The sequence below is a fragment of the Patagioenas fasciata genome, chromosome 2 (genome assembly GCF_037038585.1).
Source record: "Patagioenas fasciata isolate bPatFas1 chromosome 2, bPatFas1.hap1, whole genome shotgun sequence".
Classification (NCBI taxonomy): Eukaryota; Metazoa; Chordata; class Aves; order Columbiformes; family Columbidae; genus Patagioenas; species Patagioenas fasciata.
In genome coordinates this window covers 132,332,605-132,354,166 of record NC_092521.1, presented here as the reverse complement: position 1 = coordinate 132,354,166, position 21,562 = coordinate 132,332,605, and the positions used below count along the sequence as shown (strand labels likewise).

General features: G+C 41.1%; 1 protein-coding gene across 2 annotated transcripts in view; it reads left to right on the top strand.

Annotated features, from left to right (window-relative positions):
• Positions 1-6,799: 6,799 nt before the first annotated feature.
• WIPF3 (WAS/WASL interacting protein family member 3) overlaps positions 6,800-21,562 on the top strand; it is a 38,021-nt gene continuing 23,258 nt past the window's right edge. The window contains exon 1 of one of the 2 annotated variants that reach the window (XM_065832208.2): positions 6,800-7,113. The gene's annotated coding sequence lies outside the window, so the exon portion shown is untranslated. Of the gene's footprint in view, positions 7,114-8,013; positions 8,536-21,562 lie in introns of those variants that run through there. The other variant, XM_071804998.1, reaches the window with a different exon arrangement.

Below are 21,562 nucleotides of genomic sequence, written 5' to 3'. Positions count from 1 at the left end.
GAAAAAGAGATTACAGGAGAAAGAAAATTAAGAGAAGAATCCAGTCCTTTCCTTTTGATGCTCATTGCCAATATGTTGTCAAGTTTTATTCTGCAAAAAATGTAGTGAGATAAAAATTTCAGTAAAATTTACAGTGCTCCTGCCACATATCTGAGGCCTTGGACACCATTTCTGAAGACTTTCTAAGGGGTTTTATGGGAGAAAAAACCATGAAGTACATTATTCTATAGCGATCACTGTGCTTCCTGTGCTTTCTATAGGACGAGCTCAAGATTGGTGTGGGAGAGAGAAATACTTTTGGTCATATATATTTACACTATTTCCTCATTTCCATTTTTGTGCTAGCTCTGTACTTTGAAAACCCAGTCTGGAATGGATACAACTGCGGAGCAAAGAAAGTAAGCGATTCATATCCCAAACAGAAGCTATTCTTTCCCTCCATCTGCTTATCTGGTTGCCTCCTTCTCCCAGCAACCTTCTTCCCAACAGCTGCCCCAAGCCTGGTGCCTTCAGCAACCACATAAACACAAGGGAAACCACTTGAGTTCCTTCCAGGAGTGTCTAGAGATGCTCTATCTGTTTGAGACTCCAATCCAGTGGCATTTTTGCACTGTGGTGCTCACTGAGCTTGTTTCTCCTGCTCTCTTCACCACACACTTCCCTCTGTGGAGGGAGTGCCTTTTCAAGAGCTGCCCGGGCCAGTGGCAACAGCTTCCCAGTGCTGCATTAATCATAGAATCACAGAACAGTTTGGGTTGGAAGGGACCTTCAAAGGTCATCTAGTTCAACCCTCTGCAATAAGTAGTGACATCTTCAACTAGATCAGGTTGCTCAGAGCCCCATCCAGCCTGGCCTTGAATGTCTCCAGGGATGGGGCATCAACCACCTCTCTGGGTAACCTGGGCCAGTGTTTCACCACCCTCATTGTAAAAACTTTCTTCCTCATGTCTAACCTGTATCTCTGCTCCTTTAGTTTAAAACCATTACCCCTTACCCTATCGTAACAGGCCCCGCTAAAATTCCCTAAATGTTGTATTCTCAGCTGCAAAATTTTCTCTTGCTTGCAGTTTGTGACTACTGTCTTTCCACTTACAAGATGTGTGTTCTACTCTCAATGATTCTCATTTATTTCCCCCTCACTAGCTATTCCTCCTGAAATTGTCCATTATAATCTTTTATCAGCACTGCCTTATTGTGGTTATTAATAGTACTTGAATGTCACACCATAACCTGGATCATTTGCTTTGTGTGTACTGAGAACAAATTCTCTTCTTAGAAGTAGTCCAGGATAACAAATTATTATTGAATTTTATCTCATTGAGTGACTGAGAATAATAGCGTCACTTTGAGCAAAACCAGACAGTGAAAGTATCAGTAACTGCTGCTGAGAATATTGACAGTGAATTTATGGTGGTCCTTCAAATGTAGTCTTTCCCCTTTAACAATTTGATTGAACTCTTATCTGCATATAGCGCAGCAGAGGGCACTCCCTTCTTCAGATCCCTACAATGAGTTTGAAATACTTCAAGTGCTCTCATGGGCTGGGACAGATATCAATTATATTTCAAAGAGAAAAATGCTTTTAGACATCTGTAAAAATGTTGATACCACCATTTGTAAAGAATATGTTTGAGTCCATTTGTTCCAACAGGACTTGCATGAATATTTTTCATATGCAGCAGACCATAAAGTATGTCAGATTTTATCGTTAAGTGCTGAAAAGCTGAATAGGCATTTACTAACAGTAGGTTTAAATCTTGGCTTCAAATCAGACCATATCTTTCTTTAGACTCAAAGGGCCAAATTATTATTTGAAATAAATTCTGAAGGATTTACAATAATATATCCACATGCTAAAGCTGCAAATTTGTTGATGCAAACAAATCATGGGACCTGCTGCCTGCCAATCGCCTGCTATCCAACAACATATACTGACCCCCTATTCGAGCTTGATTTCGAAAACTGAAGAGGTGGATGGTATTCCAGGTTGGACTGGCGGTGAACTAGACGGAGAAGAGGATCTGGATAGAAGGGAAGAACAGTAATTTGCTGAGAATAGTCTGTTGTGCCTGAGTTGCCTTCAGGAGCAGCAGGGACTACGTGGGCGCTTGTACCCAAGATGAACAGATACAGACTCACCCCTCTCTTTCACTATACTAATACCTAAGCTGCACATGCACTGTTAGTAACTGCATGTGCCCTTATGTAGAAGACTCTCATTTGTTGCTTAGCACCCTGTTCCAGGTAAACTCCGCGCTAGATCTTGTACTTGACATCAACGCTTAAAAAAAAAAGGAATGTTCAAAACATGTTCGAAGTCCAGGATGCAAAAAGCCAGTCGTGCTGCTTCTTTGCCATGATGTGACAGCTGAAGCAAAAGGAATTTCGGGGCGGGGGAGAAAAAATTGCTCGTGAAGATCACAAGGTACCTTTCTATTTCAAGAAAGTGGCAAAGGAAACCATCCTCTTCAAACACCCTATTTGTGCCTACTAATTATAATCTTCAAGTACACTCCCCCTGGTGGGGATGAAAAGGTTATGCTCCAAAAAGTGAGATTCGAGAATGGTATTCTGATTCTTGCTGTATTTCACTTTTCACCCTAATTGCAGACTAGCACCGGGCGTGCTTTCAGCTCATTATTCCCTACAGAGGGCTGCTAATGGTGTTTCATCTATTGCCTAATTCTACAGCTTTAACATGGAAAAATTCCTTTCAAATTCAATACCGATGGAGAGCAAACAGTAGGTCTGCCTCTCTGTATTTTGTTTAGCTGTTCAGTAACTGGATAAACATTAACCAGCTGGATAGGGCAATTATAATTTCTTGAGGTACTGTAAATGCTTGCAACGGCATAGTATCTGGCAGCCTCACAAATATTAATGAATGCATTCTTGTTCCACTCATGCTATTAAGAGCGATTAAGTACTTTCACAGAGGTCATGCAGAAAATGAATGGCAGAACTAAGCACTAACTGAAGAAAATCCAAAGCTTTTTTACTGAGAGATACTTTTTAAGATATCCCACAGAACAAACAGAAATAAGCAGAATACAATTAGTGGAGAGAATTGACATTAGGTACTAATTATTTACTATGAGCCTGAATGTACTTAGACGTCGTTTCCAATGAACTCAGTAAACAGCTTGCTCAACAAGATCAGGAGCAAGGGTTTAGGATTTGGATTAAAAACCCAGTGAAAAAGTAAACACTAATATCCCCCTCTAGGGAAATCATCTCTACTAATTATTTGTCTACAGCTTTCCTCAGTATTGCAGTCTAAACTGTATTTGTAAACATCACTCCATTGTTCTGTAGCAAGCAACTCACTCATTTTTAGGAATTTCTTACTAAAATCTATTAAAGCAGAATTAAAGTTTCGAGTTATTATTAACCTTCCATGGAAAGGACTAAAATTGTACAGATAACAAGGAAAAGGTCAATATTTTGAGACAAATATATGGGGATATCTCTGTTCATACATGGGAATGTCTCTGTTAGTGTGGAATTAGAGCAAAGTCATCAAACACAATAGCTGAGACTGTTATTGTAACAGAATTTTCAAGTGTTGAAAGCTGTTCAGAAGTGTAATCAAATAGCATGCTAAAAGCAAGAAACTGTTTTTTATTTCTGCTCTTCAGCTTTTATGCAAAATCTATTTTTATATTATGTGCAAACACTTCGACCTATAGGTATTTCTGTTAAGTCTTAAAAATGTTTGCGTAAATAACGACATACAAACTAATCTGTGTTTTCTGACAGATGTGTTTAGCCTGGACTCAAGTTTAAATTATTTTTTTTTTACTTTAAAGTTAAATAATTTTTGTTTATGTTCAGTGGTGACTAGAAAGCTTTGTATGTGCTTCTTCAAAACACAAAGGTACAAATGTTGTAAGGGAATGAAGATTTTCACATTTTCCTTATATTGTCTGAGGGAAAAAAATATGAGTACTTATGATCAGTACTTTCTTTGACAAGTATTTATATTGACACATACCAGTGAAGCATTCCAGATTGTTCCACACAAAATCAGTAACAATATGCCAAATAAAAGATCTGGTTTTTCTTCCTCTGTTTGGGACACTCTTTATCTCCTCTTCAATGGTTTCATTTATTTCAGGTATTTTTCATTTTCTTGTGTGGGATTTTGGGGAGTTTTGGAGATAACAGTGTGATAAACATGCTCTCATTGTAGGAAGATATTTCTAAAGAAATGGTCAATGATACATTCGCTAAGAATAATTATCATCTAGCATTGAACAAGCTATGAATGGGAGGAATCTTCAATTAAGTAAAATGCATTTTAAAAATTGTTTTAATTTTCTTTTGTTTGTACCAAAAACGGATGAATCAAAATGAAATTTCTCTTGCTACAAAGCATCATTCACCTATCACATACTGTGGCAGGTCACCACAGGCCATTCTTATCTCTCCTGTCTATGTATTGGACAGAGATTCTGCTTCCTCCCGGTTTAGATTAAGTTTATCCTGCCACTTGTTCATACTCTTGTTAGACTACACATTTGTAATCTCTTAGGAATTATAATACAGACTCATAGCACATCTGGCTTTCCACAGAAGGCCTAGGACCAGAAATGGAAGGGTGCAAATTTCTCATTTAGGCTGTCAAGGCTGAAGGTATGAGCTGGGGTTCAGCTGTGCAAGATACAGCAAGGGAAGGAAATGTGGGAGAAAGATATCGAGTATGGCAGCTGTCTGTGCTGGAATAAAAAGACAACAGACTGGGGCTGTTCTGCTGCTCAGCCAAGCCATTCAGCAGTCCCCAGATCGATCTGAGAGGCATGTTCCCACCCTGTGGCAAAACCCAAAATAAGCCTTGCAGTTGCTTGCGGTGTGGTACCAAGGAACCACAGAGAATGTTGCACCAGCAGCCTGAGTCTAGAACAGAGGCAGAGGTTCTCCTTTTCTGGAAAAAATGATATATTTTTTTGATCCACATTAAAATGTATTTGTCAGGAGTAAAAATATAATAGCAGGGAACCAGAAAAAAGGGGCTTTCAGTGCACTACCCTTCACAAAGCTCCTTGCCATTTGTCCAGAAGTCTTTGGCCTCTTCCACTACTGCTGTGCATTCCAGAAATGCCATTATTCTGGTTCAGCATTGGAAATGAAGCATTTTTTTGCTTTTCACCTATGCTTCTCAAAGACAAAACAGAAAGAGGAGACTTTTGTAATTCCTAGGTATGCAGCCCTGTTGGACTCTTTTAATAAAATTTAATGCACGATAGGTTTCTGTAAACAGCTACCAATAGCCAAGAGGCAAATATTACGTTCTTCGGTGTATTAAATGTATGTGAACTATGTGTACTGCAGGTAAAGTTAATTGTTTCAGACTAGACCAGTGCATAAACTTCGTACCAGGTCAGTCCAGCTACACAGGAAGAAATGCTTAGTGTTGCACTGTACAAATTCTGCTATTATTATGTGGACCTTGTTGGGACGTGAAAGAAAGAAAGTGAAAGAAAAGTCATAGGAACAGGATGAAACCATTTTTTTCCAGCATACTTGAAGCTTGTTCCTCTTAAGTTCCTTTTTGATCTGTACCAAAAGGCGGACAAAGTCCATTTCCACATTAGCAATCTAAAATAAAATCTCAGCTGAGATTAATTTACATGAATAAGGGAAGATATTTTCAAGTGTGGCATTATATATGTATTTAAGTAAATCCTTACACAAAAATTTTTTTCTGGGGCATTACCTATGGCACTCTTGTCTTGGTTTTGTGCTTTGAAGTTAAAACTAGTGACCAGTTGGAAATGGGTTTAGAGCTCCCTGACCGCTGTGGAAACAACTGGGACAGATGCTTAGGACTGAGAATTATTTAGTCTGACAAGCAATCAGGAGGATATTTTCAGAATCAAACTCACACTCCCATACAGATGGGACAGAGAGATCTAGAGCACAGATTTTTGCTCCCCTGCACTGGCAAGCAGAGGTACCACAGCCTGATGGTGACTTTTCACCCGTCTCAGAGGCTAAATTGCCATTGTCCAGACCCAAGCAACACTGATTTTCCTGACTTGCTTTATGATCAAGCAGGGCAACAGAACCCCCAATCTGACATTTCTACAGTGAAGCAAGTTTTCAGCAAAATCCAAAGAAGGTAGGCCTGCCTCTCAGTCACCTGAAAGCACCATCTGAAGGTCACTGGGCAGACAAGGACCTGCACTATGGTATAAGCTATTCAGCAGCATCTTCATTCCAGTGGCATTCGCTGCATGACAAAATCGGGGTGCCTCGTTCCTCCAGCTGGCTGGGAGCCTGCTCAGCAGCAGCTCCCTTACCCTAACAGAAACATGGGAGGTTCTCTAGGGTGAGGTTGTAACGTTTCCATCTGCAAACTGTCTTGAAAAACATCCAGAAGAAAATAAGTTTGTTTTGGGGTTTTTTATTAGGTGCTTCTAGGGCACAGTCTGGGACACAAAAAACGGGGGCACCCAGCCAGCTCAAAGCGCAGGCCCTCCCTAGACCTCTGGGCAGAAGCAGTCTGGCAGCTGGACAGCTTTTGGCAGGGGGAGCAGGTAGTGACATCTTCGTGCCATGGGACAGTATTTTGGCTTCTACGCGGGCTTTAAAAAATAACCAGCTCTGCCACGGCATCCACTCGTGGGACGGTGCACCAGGCTGCAGCTGCGTTTCAGGTGTTTCAAGGGCAGGGATGGAAAACGGGTCCCGCGGGTGGATGCGCACGCTGCACAGCCCCGCGCAGGCCGACGCCAGGCCCTGGGAGGCGCTGCCGCCCGGGGCCGGTGCGGGGCGGCGGCACCAGCGCCGTGGGGCCACGGGCGCCAGAACCGGCCGGCGCTCACCTGTCCCCGCGCTCCCCTCTCGCTCGGGGCAGGGTGTGGGTTAAATTACGTTTCTTTTTATTTCTTTTTCAATTTCTAATTCCCCCTGAGGACCGGAACAGGCCTTTTTCTCCTCGAGATCTTAAGATTCTCCCCCTCTCCTTCCCCCCGCCTCCCAGCCAGCTCCTCGCTCCCCGGAGGGGAGGCGGCGGCCGCCGTACCTGGCGCCCTCTGCCCGGGGAGGAGCGCGTCGCGCCGCCCCGGCCCCGAGGCACCGACACCGGCACCGGCACCAGCCGCCGAGCAGGTGGGCGCGGAGGGCGAGCAGCCCTACGGCTGCTGGGGTTGGGGGGTGCACGGTGCCTCCGACCCGCCCGGGACCCCCGGTCAGCCGGAGACGGCAGGGAGGGCTGGGCTGGCCGGCCCCGAGGGCGAGGCGGCCGCTTTCCCTCGCCGCTGGGGCCGGGGGCCGCGCTGGGAGAGGTGGCCCGGAGGCAGGAGCTGCCGCGGGGGACGAGAGGACTCCGCGGACAAACTCGCTGCCGCGGCTCCTCACCGACCGCACGCAGCGACCGGGCACTGCCGCGCCCGAGCCCCGCTCCCCGCGGGGTCTCCGGCAGCGCTCCCGACTGCGTCCGGCCCCGCTCAGCGCCCGGGCGCCGGGCCAGGGAGGGCACGGCGGTGGCGGGGATACCCAAGCCTTTGGGATTCGGTTCCTCACAGCGGCAGAGGACGTGTGGCTGCGTGTTCGGGACAGGGTTTGCGTGGTGCTGCTCTGCTCTTTTGCCAAGTAAAGGAAAACGCGCGATATTGAGACGGCGGGGGATAGGAAGAACTTTTTTTCCTTGTTTTTGCCCTTGAAATAGATACGCTGGAATAGGTCAGCTAAGAAAAAGGAGGCTGAGTAATCATCAGAGCTACCGTGTATTACATGCTTGTGTACCTGTTACAGGGGGAATGCTGGAGAAGAAGCTCTTAAAGGTTTAGTAATAATTAACAAGGGTAAAAAATAGACTAAAGTCTTGTCACTTGGGCATCACCCTGTTTGCATAATAAAGAGCGACAGGAAATGTGTTGGAAGCGGGTAGCAAGAGTGGGTTTTGTTACTATTCTTAGGATGTGCTTGGGGTTTGCAAAGGCGTAGCAGCGGCGGGGAATGTCACAGCCCGTGTCGCTGCCCGCGCAGGGAGGGGCGGAGGAAAGGCGCGTTTGTGTTGTTCAAGGAGTCCGGGAGTTCTAGGAATAGGAAGGACACGTTAGGCCAACATGCCTTTTTTTTCATTTGTTACTGAAAGTGGAATATTACGGAGTTTTCTGAAAGGTAGCAAAATAAATCTGTTCTAGGAGAGAAGACACTGAGATATAATGTAAAGGTTGATCGTTTCAACACAGAATGGTCTTGGGACAGTCTGGATTTATGGGCTAAAATCCGCAAGTGCTTCTGCTGATTCAGACAGAGAAATATTGCTGAAATTGTGATAACAGTGATACCTGTTATCATGCCTGCTGCATGAATAGAATTGTTGAACTGCTTCCTGATACAATCAGTATTTTCAGTTTCTCCATCCAGTACAATATCCTGTTTATTTAACGACGTGTGTTTGTTTAATCATTGTTAAAAGTCTTCAGTTCACATCCTTCGCACTGAAGGCAAACCACTGGGAAGATGATGAAGGAAATGAATACAACTTTATTCTGTGGTGGCAGTCCGAGCTGGGATGGTTGTTAGGTATGTGTGCCTGGGGGTGGTTTCAGTTCACTGCTTGCACCTGTGACCCAAAACAGTGTCCCAGCTGGAATGTGCAGGTGGTGCAGATGAAGCTGCCACCCATGGCTCAGCTGGTGAGGGACATTGCCCAGCATGGGGTGGAAAGATTGAGTCTTCTTTGCCTTCAGTCACAAGCTTCCCTGTGCAAGGTAATATACAAGAAGCTCAGGTGGGACCCTTAAAAAGGATTGTGTGTGTTTTGTTTTGCTTTGGATGTTTTGCTGGTGGTGATGGTGACAAAATGTGAATTAGAGTCATAACCAGAAACAAATTCCATGGGAGTCGATTCTTCTCCTGTAGAACATCATGGAAAGGAGTGGGGCTTAGCAACCAACTGCAACCGCTCTTGATGTTACGGTGACCTTACTCTTAGACGTTTTCAAGTATTATCTGTAATATTTTATTAAGAGTGAGCCTCCACTAGACTAAGTGGCATATGAAATAGCATGAAAGTGCAGGTGCCTGTGCCAACTTGCAATATAAGTATGAAAATTATTAAAAAAGATATATATATATGTGTTCTATGAAGACAGGAGTGTATGAATAGTTTGATTTGCTTTGTATACAGACTTTGGTTGCTTAGGGACAGATGCAGAGCTTAATTCATAATGTGCAATGTTCAAGTCATTACTAGTTTGGATTTATTCCTGAAAATGGTTGAGGTGCACTTGAGATTCCGATTCTGTGGTTGTACTGCACTGGAAAGAGCGATGACTGTATTTATCAAATCATAGTATAATACAAAGTAACTCTCTCTTTTTCCTCTGTTACTTCTCTCCATCACTCTCCCCCCCCAAGAAAATATAAATAAAGGTCCTGTAGCATTTCAGTTTCTGTTACCCTGTATCAGGAAGGGCCATGCTAGGATTCTGTATGTAATGACTACTAAATATGAATTCACAGAAAGTATTTATTGTTTGTTTGTTTTTTTTTTCTAAAACAGTATATCAAAACCTAGCAGTATTGGGTCTCAGTAATCATACCATAACAGTCAAGACTGTTTGTTGAATGTTGTAACGGAACACAGCATAGGTGCTAATAGATGCTTTTTACGTAATACTTTAAAAGAATGGCTTTTTTGGTTGATGAGGTCATTATTTTGGGGAAATTAATTGTTCTCTGGAAATAAGCTATTGAAGTCTGAGTCATAAAAAGTAGAAAGATATTTGCATATTTTAAGAGATGGATGTTAAAAGCTCTGATTTACTATTTACATCTAAAATAAATATTAGCTGATATTATATATTAAATAGTTTTAAAATATTCTGTCTCCAAAAACAAGCAGGGCAATGAAAGGATTTGTGTTACATTTCTTTGTCTGTTTGTTAGTCATAACTCACCTAGAAGAATTGTATGATTTTTCAGAAGTATTTGCTTCTGTGGAAGCTTTTGTTCTCTGTGCTCGGTGACTGAGACAAGTTCTGTTCAGTTATCAAAAGTAGGTGAGATTGAACTAGTTCAGTTCAGCTCTCTTAACCTTGACTTCCATTAAGTTACTGATGTGGGATGTGTGTGAGCATCTGCTGGGGTATTTTGTGTATATTTTTACCATTTTATTTTATATTAAGTGGATATTTTGTGCCATTCATTTTAAGGTCTCATAAATGAGATCACAGATGAAAACATGAAGCAGATAATTGCTTTAGGAAAATCATACAAGGTTCTGTTGTATCAGAACAAAGATTCCTGGCTTCTTCAGAGTATATGTAAAATTGATATCTGCATAAACATAATAATTGGCTATAATATCCAGTAAACTATTTTATCTAAAAAGCCTCCAATACTCTCCTTTCACTGAGTTACTAGTGACTGCTATGCAGTTTTGAGGTATAGCTTTCTGGAATTCCTTTTACCACTGTTCTTCTAGATCTTCCTTGATTAGTCTGTGCTCTTATGCAGAGTAGTTGCTCTCTTTGAAAGTCTGAAGCTTTCTGGAAATTGGCTTATGGTAGCAAAACCTTAAAGGGACTTCACAGTTGCTTTTTCATCTGTGGTCATTGTGTGTCAGGGTTGTCCAGTGGCTTCGTTGTCAGGATGAACTGTGGTGCAAACAGTGCTGTATTTGCAAAAAAGTAAAAATGTCCCTGGGGCATCCAAATCAGAGAGAAAAAGAGTGTGTTTTTAGACAAAATTGTATTCTTTTGAATATGGCCACCTTAATTTGACTTCTGAATATCGTTGAGTGGACTTGTTTAGTTTTACATATGTGACAGCTGTAAAGCTGCCTTTGGATTGCTTTGAAAGTGTGTGTAACAAATAAAGAATTTTCAGAAGGTGTGAAAAGCGTGTTTTCATGCCTTGGTTATTCATACAACAGCTGAAATGGATTTCCTTTAGACTACCAGAAATAACCTCTCTCTCAAATAAGATCATGCACAGGGAGCCTGATACTTCTTTGCATTGACCCTATGTCATCTTTCACCACTGTTACGAGATGATCTATATAACTCACAGTGATGAGTAGAGAGTAATTTTGTAGCCAGCCCAGGCAGAGGAGAGCAACAAAGCAGCTGTACTATAGCTACAGTGTAAGTGATAACACCACATGAAAAGCAGAGGAAAGCTGGACCAAGATAAAGTTCACTAAACATAAGAACAGAAAATTCAGCATGAAAGCGCTTGCTCAATCTTGATGCTGCTCTTTCAAATACCTAAGAAAACTACCTGCAGCTTCTGTGTAATGGATATGCTATATCCTTCGTTGATACTGTTGGCAAGTGCAATGTCTGCCTTGATAAATTAAAGCAGTGGCTAGAAATTACAGTGCTTCTGCTTGATTTGTAAGATAGGGGTAAAATGCTCCCCTCTGGATGAACAAAGTGAATGAATGGGTTTAGAGATAGTAGCCCCTTTGTGTTGGTCTTTCAGGAAATAAATGCAGGTCTGTAAATGACTGCTGTACCATTTAACTTTTTCTAGTTACTGTATCATGTTTTACTCTCTTCATTATAAGTAACAAAAAAGGAAAAAAGAGGAGGGCATAATATGGTACCAGATCACAAGGGAGGTCTTGAGATCTGTTGTTCCTCCTTCATATCCTCGTGTTTGAAAAGGTATTATGTTATTGCTGTCCTCACTGGCATAGTTTTATGCAGTGAAAAATGTACATGCACCAGCACTGCTGGCTGCCTATAAAACTGGCAAGTTTGGGGCTTTTGTCCGAGTCAGTCACACTTTTGTTTTATGTTCAGAAGAAAAGAAATAACACTGTATCTGTACAAAATCTGTAGATCTGCTTTGTTAGTTGAGTAGACACATAAAGAAAAGAGCAGAAAAGGCAAACCAGGCTTACACATCAGGAAAATGGAGCATTTTTTAGTAAGTTACTTTCGGAGGGGATGTTTGCCCCTCTTGAGGATGTGTGAATCACTGCAGAAATATCTGTCAAATTCTGCCTAGGATTTGGATGGAAAATTGCTTCAATTGATTGGTTGTGTGAGTGCAAACAGCTTAACACACTTTAGTGATGTTACTTGTGTTACTACTTGAGTATTTTCAGAATAAAACCCTGAAGAACTGACCTCACTTCTACTTAAAAACAAATGAAAAATTAGTATAAAAATAATAAGAGATGTATTAGTCCTTAAATTAGTAAATTGTCTGAGGGGGTGGAGACTATCACTGTAGTGTACTGTGTGAGTGACAGATGTGGGGCCCGACAGGGTATCTAATGCAGAATGAAAGCCTTTTTTAGCCTTGAAATGACTAAGTAGCAAGGAAATTATGCAAAAGCGGATTGTACAAAGTATTCTTGGATCAAGTGATCATGAGTTTACATTGACTTAGCAGTAGGCGAAATGCTGCAGTGCCATGTGGGGATACCAGAGCTTGCTCTGAACAAGCTGTACCAGGAGCTGCAGAGGCCCATATAGCTGCAGGATGTGTTTACTGTGGTTGCTTTGCTGCTTTCCTCTACCCAAACTGGTGGTTTTTCTCCGAAATTTCAGTCTTGCATGCAGTCCATCATGTGAAAGTTCATATGCTGGCGCTAATGCTTACCAGCTCTAGTCAGGATATATCTCCTGGGACCTCCCAGAATCACATTTCCTTCTTTTCAGAGCCAAATCAGCCTAGTTCTGCATTTCCTTTGATTTCTTTCAGTCCTAGCAACCTGTGCTGAACCCTCTGGTATCATCATGCGGAGTTATTCACTTTTGCACCCTGTGCAGTGTGTCTTCTCCAGGACAGACAAGTCTACCTTGTAAATAAATTGTCCATTGACCAAAGACAAAGACGAAAGTGGAGATAGGGGATGGGGAGACTGGTAAACAACTAAAAGAGAAATTTTCACAGAGGCAAGTAAAGAAAGAGAAGGACCCAATCCAGAGCGGTAGAAGCGAAAGACAAAGTCCAAAACCAGCATAAAACTTGCCACCAGTGTTGGTGGAAATGAGCGAGTCCTTATCTTTCTCCTGCTTATTTTGATGGTAGCACATACTTGCTGCATTGGAAATATTCTTGGGAGCAGACTCTGGCCTTGTTTGAAGAAAGGAAATTGCAGGAAACCACTTTGCTTCTTTGTGTCTATGATAGACACATCTTCACAAAAATCTTCTGTTGCCAGTTAGTCCCTAAAACTACCTTCCTTCTTGCTTATTCTGTGTGTATAGGTAGATGTCAGTCACATTGTCCTGTTTGAATATAATGACTTTCACAAAGAATTGCAACTGAAGTGCGTTGATGGGTCAAAGGGCTGAATCTTCGATTTAGTAAAACTCATATTGTTTCTTCTGAGGACTTTGTTTTACCAGCAATGCAGATGTAGGCCTACAAATCAAAACATCTTTTGTCAGGGATTTTAAAGGGAATTAACAGTTGCAAATGACTTTGTGATTTGTTGTTCTTTGCACAAAGCGATATCTTTGTACTGTAAACAGGTGTAAGTTTGGAGCTAGGTATTTTATCCATTGCCTTTAAAAACAGCTAACAACTTTATGTACAAGAAAACATATTTACACTTTGCACATGGGAATTTTTATAAATACATCAACTATGACACTTGAGATGCAATAAGAGCATTTTGCACTTTATTTCAGAACATGGAATTAATTAAAATACTAAAAATGCAACATTGTGGTGGTGTAGTGAGGCTTCCTTAATAACATGGGGTCTTATATACCTTTTGCTTTTAAGTATGGAAGCTTTACTCTTCAGCAAAGAACATCTAAGATGAGGTTACCAACTACGTAATTGAAATGGAGTGGCAGTTTCAACTGGATTGACAGAAAAGAGGATGGAAGTAAGGATGTATAAGCATGTTCAGAAGTTGTAGTTTAATTTGTTGGAACGTCAGGGCTAGTATTTTTTCCACTTGAAATAGATTTGGAAGGAATATTGAGTAATCACAGCTTACTGAAAACCAGGATCAAAGCTTCCCTTTCTTTCTTTGAGGTGAGGATTTCCCTGGCAACTTATTCCTGCAGGTGATCAGACCATCACATTTTACATTCCTTGTGAAAGACAATTCTCCTTACAGAATATGGTGACCACAATCCCTGCTGGGCCATGATACTGATAACCGTGTTGCAGGGCAAAACAGCTTGTGTTATATTGCCAGGTTTATTTTCCTTGCATTGCCAGTATTTGACTGTGTTTCTTAAGCTGGTAGATATCAGCCTGACATGGCATGCATGCAAGTTCCTATAAATTTATATTTCCAAGATGGAAAGCTGTGAATGTTTAAAATAGGATCTCTGATGAAACATCATGTGGTTGAGAGTGAAAATTTTAGAATTATTTGAGACACAGATTTTGAAAGTCTTGCAGTGTTCTCATACCCATGTTTGCAAATTCTTTTCACTGGATTCACTTTTGAAAACAGACATTTGTTGAGCTGTGTCTAGCAAATATAAAAAGCAAGTTGCTCAATACTACCCTGTTTGGGTTTTCTATTTTGATGCTAGCTACTTAACTGGAAAGCAAAACTTTCTTCTCGTAGGGGAATTGATTAAACAACTTCAGGAATTTCTTTGGTAGAAACTTTTCAAATATGTCTTTTTACATTATATGAATGATAGTAAATAAATAAATGTGAAAACATACTTCTCTGCAGAGGCCACAAAACTTGCAAGTGTTAACTTGAAACATTGGATTGCCTCTACTAAGAGAGCTCAAGTGCTGTTCACAGTGAAACTCTTGAGGAGTGTAAAACAGTCATCTTCAGGATGTGGCAGTGACCTTGAACTTCCACTGAGCTGCGCTTTTTTAATTTAGTTTAGGCCAATGATTAACTTTGCAAATGACTGTGTATCGAATTCACTATTGTTTATACATCTGGCAGTGAAATAGGCCATGTCTGACTTTGTGTGGATGATGCGTTTAAAGGAAACTCTTTTTATAAATTGTTTCCTTTGCAAAGTTACGTCTTTGTGCAAGTCCTAATTCCTTGTAACTTACCTCATTTGTCTTTGGAGTCTTTAACTTCAGGTTAGCGCTATGATCAGCATAATATATTTCTTCTTCTTCTTAGATGTTGTTCTTTTCTCTTGCTTCTTATTTAAAAAAGGATAACAAATTCTCTTATTCTGCTTCCTTACAGCAATTAGTCTTCTATGGCAGATCCCCTCGGAACAGAGGAAGCTACACCCTGAAATAGTCATGTGTAGGGACGTGAAGTCATCTGCACAGCTTTGCCTCTGAAGGGAGGTTTGTCAAGACCTAGCACTTCAATTTCCAGCCTCAGCACCATAGGGAACCCAGGGGAGAACTCTACCCACAGTACACATTGAAGCAACGTGTCTTCAAATCCTTGTAATTTGCGCTAGGTCAGCCCTGGTGGGTTTGTTGCAGCGTTATCAGGCTCCTGACAGAACAAGAGTCATGCTGGTTTTTGTAGGCAGAAAGGTGATGCAGCCCTTAGCTGGATCGAGCCTAGTGGAAATAGTCCAAACCAGGGAGAATTTATGTTCCTTGGCTTAAATGCAGGATACTGTTACATGCTGTGAGATAATCCCACAGACTCTCTGTAGACAAATGCTGCTTAAGAGTATTTCATTGGATATTAAATGGAGGAGAAGCCCCCAAGGTTTGTACATTTCAATGGAAATTCAAAAGCCAGATTCTGCCTTTAGTTACAGTAATGTGAATGGTGACTGAGAGCTGAAATTTGTCTCATAAATTGTATGCGATCTGGGTACTGTCTGTTAGGAAATGGTGAAAGACTGTAGTTTTCTTAGTCAGCTGTAGGAATACACCTGTGAATGTCTTAAACTATATCTAGTAAGATAGGTATGTATATGAGCGCTTCCATTTCTCATGAGCTGTAAAAGGAGGTAACAGTTTCACGGTTCTGCACTGCTCTTAAATGTCTCAAATACAGCAGAGACTGCCAAGTATTTTGTGGAGGGGTTATTTTGCAGAGAGGAAACTATGAGGATACTTGCAGGCTCTAGGGTGATTCTTCCTTGTTCTGTTTTCTAAACACAAAAAGTGATTCACGCTGAAAATGGTAGAAAGAAATGTAGCACCTGGTGCTTAAAAATTACATAGTTTGATTCTGTTATACTTAAAATCTAAACTGATTCATTCCAAACAGAAGCTTTTTCCAAGTAATTTCCAGTTGTGTGGCAGTGACAGAAGAAAATTGATCTGTGTAACACACATCCACTACTCTCTGTTTTTTGTCTTCTCTGATTCTGCATGTGTTGTACTGTCTTCAAAAGATCTGTGGTGTGCTTGTACCAGTGATTTCAGCTGCTCTTCGGTGATGTTTGACAGGAGCAAATGGGGGCACAATTAGGCACACATTGTGAAAGATGAGCAGATGCTTATTGATGCTGTTTCTCCCATGTGATTTTGGAATTCTTTTAGTTTACTGTTAAAATATAAGGCTTTCAAAGCTGTTACTCAGAACAGTATAGTTAATGGAGAAATATTTGATTATATAAAAGCTGATTAAAACTTAAAAACAGAGTTTGTGTTCTACATTTTCTTTAGTTTTTAATCAGGAAATAAGACACCTGCACACCTGTTAAATATCTACCCCAGCCTTCATTTTGAAGCAAAAAAATCTGTACATCTCCCCAAAGCTGAATTACCTGCCTCAGAGTGTACAATGCAAATGATTGCATATCCAGTAAAAACAGATCAGTTCTTTTGCAGTCCTTTCTCCAAATTTGTTAAAGTGTTGTATTTTAAATTCCAGCTGTATTGTTATATGATTATGCCACCTAAAGACATAAGGACTGTAGCAATATGAAAGAAAAAAAAAGCTACTAGCTAAGACATAAATTTGCATATAAATGCATATTATGTGCATTTAAACAGTTGTTTTCCTCTGTCCTTTCGCCTTCCAGACACTGTTCCAAATGGAAGGCAGAGCGTTCCCTGCCTTGCCTTTCCATGCTGGTTGAAGGTACTTCAGCACAGCCTTTGCAGACAGACCTGTGGTGGTCCTGCTGGGCATCAGTGTGGCAGGAGATGTGTCAGCTGCTGCCCAAAACCCACCTTGTTCCTTAGTGTGTCTCTGTGCTCCCAGTAGGACTTAATTGTGGTGTGTGCCCAGTACTGTGTCAGTGGCACTTTAGAAGAGACCTTTGGGAAGCTTTTGGATCAGAGCTTGCGTCCATCTCATGGCTGGGCAAGGTGAGACCAGATCTACATAAAAGCTTAGTCTGAGTTTACTACAGGTGAATTCAGGCACAGGGCTGAGACCCCTTCATGAAGAAGAAACATCTGCATCTTCTCTGTCTTGTCAGTCACTTCAAAATGAAAGTCTAGGTGAAGACTTTATTTGGGCTTTCAGAGTTCTGTGTTGAGGACTGTACTTGCTGTTCTTACTTAAACCCAGCTGCTGTTCTTGCTTCTCACAGCGCTTGCTAGGAACAGTCTGTGACACCTGAAATTAACAGTCTTAGAATTACCCTTACCAAGGGGACAAAAAAAGACTGATTGCTTTGAGACCCAAGAACAATAATCAGTTCACTGACTGATGGGATGATTTGTAAGAAGTAAAACAGCTCAAAAAATATAATTAGACCTTGTAAATGTACTTCTGAATTATAATTCTTCTATTTCAGAAAGCTGATGCTGAGGGGTAGGAGAAACTGTTTTGCTTGGTACAAGGCAGAGTCATCTACAGTAGAGTGCAAATGGGATCAAATGGAGAAAAGGGGAAATTAGGCTGATTTTTCAGGCAATCTAAACTATGAGAATTGACTGTTAAAGAGCTTCCCAAAGGAAATAATAGAAGTCACATTATTTGGGACACCTAAAATTAAACTTCAGAAAGCACTAAAAAAAAGATGTACAACCTTGCTTTCGTAGGGAGGTGGACTAGATTTGGGATTTTCCTTTTTTTTTTTTTTTGTAATAAATCCTGTGATTGTTGGGCCTGATTATATTCTGTGATGTAGAAGTCAAGGGAAGATTTACTTTATTTTTTTTCCTGAGAAAACTGAGGCTAAACACACGGGCTTCTCCCCTTCACCTATTGCCAGCTTTTAAAACTGTATCTTTCTTTCCCTCGGGGATAATTCAGACCCTGCTCTTCCAATTAGAAATATGTATAGAGGAGAAAGGGCACATGTGTCTTAAGGACCCTTCATGGCATTTCCCTCTTATCTGGCTCTTAACAGACACTAGAACTGATCAACGTGATACTCCTTTTTTGTTTTTAATTCAGAATTTATTTAGCTTATAATGTGCAAATCCATAACCCTGGCATATTCTGAAGCTATTGTCTGAAATTGCCAGCCATATTTTGAGTAGCAACTTGATTAGGGAGGAAGAGGCAAATGAAATACAGCCTAAATACAACCTTTAACAAAGGAATAGAGGCTTACACATAACACGTGTCGATATATTAAAGTGTTGCAGTCTTCTTCTTAATTTTATTTAAATACCAACCACATAACTGAGATAGGTGCAGTGATACAAAAGAGATTCTCATACCCAGTTTGACATATTAAAATATGTAGATAGTGCAGTTATGACCAAATTTTAAGAGCTAATTTTTTTAATTGAAGATGCCTACCTTTATCTACATCCAGTCTTTCTTTGCTATCAGTGTCTCCTTGTGTGAATGACAGCACTTGAACAGATAGAACACTTACATGGAAAACGTTTATTCATTGCGTAGGTATTAGATGTGATCACCTTGATACTGTAATAGTACTGGTATAAAAAAATATAAATTTGTCTGTGTGCACAAAAGCATGCCAAGGTTGGGACACTTAGCTTCTGAGTTTGTGACAGAAGGCAAAGAAAGGCAGAATTTTCTGAAAGATAGTTAATTTGTAGAGGATTCAAAACAGCATGGGAAGAAAGCTATAGGGCATCTCCAGTGTTTAATTCAAAGGTTGTGGGTTATAGCCCCCAAAATACATTCTTGTCCTGCATCACTGGACCAGAGGATTCAGAATGGGGGAGTGGGATACATGGTGAACACTACCTATGCATGAAATTTTGGGTTGTAGGTGGCCACAAGTGGCCTCAAGTTGCACTGGAGGGGTTCAGATTAGATATTTGGAAAAATTTCTTCATGCAAAGGGTTGTCAAACGCTGGAACTGAATGCCCAGGGAAGTGGTGGAGTCACCATTCCTGGAGGTATTTTAAAGACGTATAGATGAAGTTCTTAGGGACATGACTTAGTGCCAGAGTAAGGTTATGGTTGGTTTGGATGATCTTGAGGTCTCTTCCAATAGAAATGATTCTATGATTCTGGTCCTGGAACTTAGGCTACATCACTGGAAGGAATGGGTGCTGGGGCCGAGACTAGTAAGAGAGGCAGGCAGAAAAGAGGAGACTAAGGGGACCTCATCAGGGTCTACAATTTCCTCACAAAGGGAGGAGGCGCAGGTGCTGATCTCTTCTGTCTGGCATCCAGTGATAGGACCCGAGGGAATGTCAGAAAGATGTGCCCGGGGAGGGTTAGGCTGGACATTAGGAAAAGGTTCTTCACCCAGAGGGCAGTGGAGCACTGGAACAGGCTCCCCAGGGAGGTGTCATGGCCCCAAGCCTGACAGTGTTCAAGAAGAGACTGGACAACACCCTCAGACACATGGTGTGAACTGTGCGGTTGTCATATGCAGGGAGAGGAGTTGGACTCGATGATCCTTGTGGGTCCCTTCCAACTGAGGACATTCTATGATTCTGTGAATGGCCTGCATTTCAGTTGCAAGATTGACTTCTAAATACCAAGAGCTGATTCCCATTTCCTTTCTCCCGCTGCCGCTCGCCCCCAGTGTGCTTCACCTCCTGCTGCCATGCATATGGTCTGCCACAGATGCGTGGGTTGTATTTTTTTTCTAATTTGACTAAGAGCATATTTTCCAATCTAAATCCTTAATGAAGACAAAAGGCCTGTATTGCAGAGTAGGAAGATAGTAACCCGAAACATATTATTAGCAGGGAAGACTCATTCTCCTTATGTCCAGGTTTTTGAATGACTTAATTGAGGAAAAGAAATAGCTTCTGATAACAGTTTTTTGCACAGGGCAACAATGAGGGTGGAATGGTGGAGATGCTGTGATGCCAGCTTTCTTGGAAAGCTTCATTAAACCGTTATTGAAGTGATTGTGACCAATTCTGTTACAGATCCAGGGTGCTTTGATATGGCAGGCCTTTGCATAGCAATCTCTCAAGGGAGAAAGCAAATGTTGCAGAAGCTCTGCATAGTTAATTTTTGATCGGTCTCTCATAAACTGTTTTACAAGATACAGCAGAAGGAAAATACTCAGATATTATCTGGATATTGTTCACAGACACTTGGTATGAAGTGGACAAAGCTGCGTGTACCTTTTAACTTCATGACCTCTTCTAATCTATCCCACCCAAGTATTCCCTCAAAGATTGTAACTTGCCACATTTCTGTTGTGTCCTGTCTCCTAAAACCCTCCAGGTTGAACAGTCTCATTTCTTCTGCTTACACAGGTGATTCTTAGATTACTTGACCAAAAGGTTTCAGGCAGCTGGAAAAGCATAAACAGAGTAACTGCTTTTAAAAAAGAAGGAAAGAATTAGGGGCCTAGGGCCTGGGAACTGTGGTCTTTTTAACTTAAGGTAAATTTCTAGAAAAACATCAAAATGAGTAAGATGTTTCTAAATGCTTAGAGGACAAAGGAAAATAAGTTATCATCTACAGAGATGTATAAAGAACAAATGTGTCAAATCAGTGTAATTTCCTGCTAAGATAAAGCCTTATAGAAAAGAAAGAAATAGCAGATGACATGTTTTGTGTTATTGTAGGGCTTTTGATGCTGTTTAGCACAACATTGTAAAGAATCTCTGTAGACAGTCATGATGCGATGGACATAAAACTAGATGTAAACCCATGTTTGGAGCATTTCTTCGAGAGTCACTATCAAAATAAAGGAAGTTATCAAGTATGGCTTGCAGAGGGCTGTATTTGGGGCTGCCTAGTACTTTCATTTGCAATTTTACTGATGAAATACAGGGTTTGCTTACTAACTTTACAGATGACTCCAGACTGAGAGGGGATGCAGTCATGTCAGGGGCTGGGTTAGAGGTGAAAGTCAGTGATTGATGGATGCCCTGTCATTCTGCCGGCAATTTAAAAAACAAACAAAACAACATCACCACCATATAGATTTGGCTGGAAGATATGTGTATCTATAGTCAGTGCATTACTAAAGAGTTGTGGAAAATGAACATTTAAAAATGCCAGGAAACACGTGTGACCTTAATACGTGAGATGCTTGATCCTTCTATGCTGTCCTTTGGTAATAGAACTATGTTTAATGAAACTTTAATTTGTAGAATGATTTCTTCATTTATTCAATCCTTGCTGCTGGGGCAAGTCCAGTGAATGTCACACAGTCACTTACTCTGTCTTTAGAGCAGCAAAACTCTGGCTTAAATCAATGGAGTTTTTGTTCCATCAGGAGTGTGTCTACCTGTGGTTGCCCGTGAATTGCATTTCAGGGCTATGGGCTAGATTGTGGCAAGGCATAATAGTTAAAGCTGGCCTGGCTGGCATCGATGCATTCGGTATTCATGGCACTTGGCCAGATCTGTGAGCTTGCTCTT